At 41.3% G+C, this 5,026-nt stretch overlaps 1 pseudogene; it reads right to left on the reverse strand.

The window, feature by feature from the left end:
• Positions 1–1,130: 1,130 nt before the first annotated feature.
• On the reverse strand, positions 1,131–2,239 carry LOC134169523 (ataxin-7-like; annotated as a pseudogene).
• Positions 2,240–5,026: the final 2,787 nt, after the last annotated feature.

Consider the following 5,026-nt stretch of genomic DNA (forward strand, 5'->3'; position numbering starts at 1 on the left):
TTCATCGGACTGTGGATTTCACTCCAATTTCTCTTTGTGGCATTATCACTTTGGTTCCTTTCACATTATCCCAATTGCAGTTGTAACAATCCTTTCAACAGGGCATCCTATTAAATACAAATCCTTTTGTTCCTGAAAAGTTGTCTATATTTAAGTTTGCATAATAATTGTCTCTAAGTACATTGCTTTCTCAAATGTGATCTTTTGTATCAATTGAAAGCTAAAGTGTCTGCATAGAGGCTTCTTGTTGTTTTGCTATAACAATGATTTTGTAGCAAGTTCAGGTTAAACTGAGAGCATCCTTAGGTAAACAACTACGGAACTGTGGCTCAGAGTGGCTGTGGATTCCCTGATGTACTTCCTACTTGCCACCAGAACTAAATTTTAAAATGGGATCTTATATATTCAGGAGATCTGCTTCCTTTAGAGTAAATCTATTTCCTTTATTGACTAAAAAAGTTTCTATCTTATTTATAACATTTCATCTCATTATTAAAATTAAAATGAACATGAGCCGGCTTCAGTGACCAGCAGGTCGAAGGAGGTGATCCTGCCCCTTTACTCTGTTATCATGAGACCTCACTTGGAGTATTGTGTGCAGTTCTGGTGTCCTCAACATGAAAAGGACATGGAACTGTTGGAACAAGTCCAGAAAAGGGCCACAAGGATGATCAGGGGACTGGAGCACCTCCTGTATGAAGACAGGCTGAGAAAGTTGGGGCTGTTCAGCCTGGAGAAGAGAAGGCTGCATGGAGACCTCATAGCAGCCTTCCAGTATCTGAAGGGGACCTATAGGGATGCTGGGGAGGGACTCTTCATTAGGGACTGTAGTAAATAGGACAAGGGATCATGGGTTAAAACTTAAACAGGGGAAGTTTAGATTGGATATAAGGAGGAAATTCTTTCCTGTTAGGGTGGTGAGGCACTGGAATGGGTTGCCCAGGGAGGTTGTGAATGCTCCATCCCTGGCTGTGTTCAAAGCCAGGTTGGACAGAGCCTTGGGTGAGATGGTTTAGTGTGAGATGTCCCTGCCCATGGCAGGGGGGTTGGAACTAGATGATCTTAAGGTCCTTTCTGACCCTAACTATTCTATGATTCTATTACAGAGGAGTTAGTCAATGACACCTTGGGATAATAGGCTTATTTTATCACAGTATCACAGTTCTGTTATCAGCGACATTATGTTCCACTTTGTAGAATGTTTATAACTGACACAGAAACAACAAGTCAGGCTGACACATGCAGCTCAGTCCCATGGCTGGCTGGCAAGATTTACTTTTAAAACCATTGGGTTTTTAAATGTGAGGACGGAATTTCACCTAAGAGCAATTCAGAGGCAACATCTAAGGAACAACTTAAGGTTAAGCTGAGAAGAAATAAAGCTACACTTTATGAGAATGTTTACCAAAATGTACTATAAACCACTCTAAATGAGTAGTGGAGAAATAAGAGAACTATCTTTTACTTGAATAGAATCTGGACTTGGCTTGCTAATAATTAAAAGAACACATGTAATAAAAGCAAGTGAAAAGGCATGTTCATCCTGGCTCTACTTCAAGAGAAAACTTCATACCTGATGAAAAAGAGAACTGTTCATCAGTCCTTGTGTCCCTGGGATTGCACCAGTGTGTTTCGCATGAACATTGTTCACCAACGTCAGTTGGCAACTTTATTTGCTTTGCTGCTGCTGCTGTTTATGCTGCATGAACCAGGTGAGCACTTTCTTCTCTTTCCTATTAATTTGTCAAGGGAAGTATGCGAATGAGAAAAGCGCTGTGTGAATTTACAGCCAGCTCGCTGGATTGATGAACAAATGGCCCTAGGGAGAGCATGGAGTCGCTGCTGTTCATCAGCACACTCATTCTCTTCACCGATTCTGCAGGGCTTCCAATCGGAGGACCCTCCCTGATTGGTCATGTTTGAGGCTAACAGAGTTAGCTTTGCTAGTCATACAGTTGAGGTCAGTGCTGTGGGACGAAGCTGTCACTGATGGATGGTAGGAGGTCCCAGAGTTTCCAGAGTTAACCACACACTTTGTCCTCTAGGACTCTGTGGAATGAGAAGGTGCTAGCAGTGCAAAACTGTTTTTACACTTCTCACCAAAAGGGCACTCTTTATGTGTCTTTATTCCAAACCCACACCCCTTTAAAGCAGTTGCCAATTTGATCCTCAGTGTTTTGTGTTCTGATTTCTTTTGGACTGATTTCTTTTGGGCTCTGAGGAAGTGTTCTGCAAGCATACTTCTTTAGCACATTTATTTTACAAGTACAGCTAAACCTTCACTGCCTACTAGGCAACAAAATGATTTTCTTAAAATCCAGGGAAAACCCCCAAACATATCCACTACAAAACAACCCCTAAAACTCCCTCAAGTAATTCGTTTGCAAGTTCAGAGCCAGTGAGAAACCAAGGTTAAGTTTTACTGGGAACATACAGCAGCTGGTTGAGGATGATGACCCGAATAATGACAATCTAGTTTTTCAACAGGCTCTTCTTTTTCACCACATTCGCCCTCATCACTGGATAACCGAGATGCTGGCTCAGCTGCAGGCAAGGGAGGGTGCGGGGACTTGTGGACGGAAGGAGACTCACTAGGGGCATTTCTACTGTTCTGGGCTAGGCAGCCTGGAGTCCTAGGCAAGGCAAGCAAGAAAGGTGTTATTGACCTAAATCTAGTTAAAAATTCCAAGCTTAAATGCTTACTACGACCAACAGAAGGAAATCTACATTAACAGATCTCTGGTATTTTCCAGAGTCTCGTAATACATCCACCGAGAGGAAGGACAGGAGGTCTGGTACCCCTGGAAAAGCAGCATTGCCCAACCATTGCTGAACTGTCAGCAGTCAGCTGACACTACTTTTACTATTTCAAACACCAAACCCTCCTTGCTAGGAGTTACAGCCCAGCTTGTAATTGCTAACTGTACAGTCACCAGGCCTAGAGTAAGAATTCTGCCCTGTCCAACAGATCTGTATCACTCTTTCAAAATGCACCTGAGGAAGCTACCAGGATTAATTTCACACCACGGGATCTGCAGATTTTCCTTATCTTGGAAGACTGGGGGGGTGAGGTTTGGGTTTCTCAGGTAATAAAGGCTTTGATTCTGTAAGAGTAACTCCATGAGAATTTTGGTGCAGCTCCCGGGAAGTTTTAGTAGGTGAGGGATGGGGTTCTCTGAGAGGGGGCATTTGCTGACGGTGATCCGAATGTCAAAGAAGTTCCTTTTCCCTGGCTTTGCTTTCGTGCTCAGCTAATAACACTGGGATCCATCATTTCCTTTGACCCTGTACAGCCCTCTGCTGGGTTAAGGCATGTGTCTGCAAAACCATGAATAACTCATTAATTCCAGGCTATTAGATTTGTGGAAATCAGACACTCAAAGCATGTGTCTAGAGCTCTGAAACAGAGAAAATTGTCACACTCATGGTTTAGTAAATAAATGGAAGAATCACAGAAACCAAAGTAAGATTGCTGTGTGGACGATATCCCTGTTTGATAAAAGTAAAAGGCTTCTTTCAAATTTCTGTCTAAAGAGGAAGCTGCCAAAGTTCTTCTAAGGTTAAGACTAGAACCAAAGATGTTTTTCACATTGGTATTTTAACTGCCACCTACTGCACAACCAAACATACTGAGCATGTACTTTCACTTCCAAGATATTTAACACAACAATGTTTTAAATTAGACTTCTAATGAAAGACACGATAAGTATTTGTAAAAATACTTTGCTTCCTTCTGTATAATACTGTACCCCTTAAAAACTAATGCTATCAAATAGATACGAAGGAATGCAAAAGAACAGAGCAGAATACAGAGTCAGACAGAATTCAAAGTCCTCTGAGTATCCTGAATGCCACATGTAGTATATGTGTTTATATGGCACGAATTCTAGGTAAAGAGAAAGACATGGACGTTATTTTGCTGAATTGTTAATTCACATACCTTTTTTTTTTATGATATAAAAGTTTTTTATTCGCTCGATTTTCGTAGGTAAAAATTACCATCATGTAACTCAGACACAAATAGCTATTCCAACAGGAGTAATGTCAGTAGGTGTAACGTATGAAATCACTGAGAAGCATTTTTTCTTCATTTCTACTTCACTTTTTTGATTTGCCTAGTTCTCTTGTAAAATCTTGAATCTTTTCCCTCCTTTAGTAGCAAAACAATTGCCTCGCCCTGTAATTCCAAAAGGGCAATGTGTTCAAGTTCAGCTCCTCTGGGACATCAGGACCAGCTTTATTTACCTTTGTTCTGTAGATGGTTTATTTACCAGACGATTCCTCTACTGACAGTTCAGCTGCTTTGAACAGTAGCTGCTATTACACAGTTGTAGGGATCTGGATTTTTGATTCCCTGGGGCTGATACCTCTCCACATCTGACTCCCCAAGATTTTTGAGCCAGAGGACACATTTCATCTGACCAAAAGGATTTGATGGATTGTTTAATTTAGAGTTACTAACTCTAAAACTCATTTCTGGGTGGGCTGTAGTGGTACATCAGGCAGCACGAGCATTTACACAAATACCTCCTAAGTATCTGCTGCAGACGCTGCTGGGGGGAAAGCAGAGGAGTTTGATTTATTTAAATCCTGCATAAAAAAATAGTGATAATGCTCATGAGGAATTTTAAAATTCATCATTTATGACCCAAAAGGTATCCCCAAAAAGACCACACTGGCCCACTGCTAGCTACACAAAAAGGAACATAATCTGCCCCATGTCAATATCCACATTTAAAAGGATTATACAAAAATACAAAGCTCTGAGTTACTTGACAAAATAAGTCTTTGAATAAATCATTAACTGAACTTCAAAACCAATTCCGTCTTGGTTTTGGGGAACATGTTTTCAGAGGAGACATTTACAGTGGTAATAACTGACAGAAGAAATCTGGAGTTTTCCAATTTCTTTCATGTTCAGCAGCTTGCGGCCTCTGCACAGGTCTATCAGGAAGAGGCTATTGGCCAGGGTGGATTCCCCTGCCCAGATTTATCTGGGGACCAAAGGAGCAGGTGAAAGCAGGGG

Source organism: Pezoporus occidentalis, unplaced genomic scaffold, assembly GCF_034315485.1.
Source record: "Pezoporus occidentalis ecotype Australia unplaced genomic scaffold, CSIRO_AGI_Poc_V1 ctg3485, whole genome shotgun sequence".
Classification (NCBI taxonomy): Eukaryota; Metazoa; Chordata; class Aves; order Psittaciformes; family Psittacidae; genus Pezoporus; species Pezoporus occidentalis.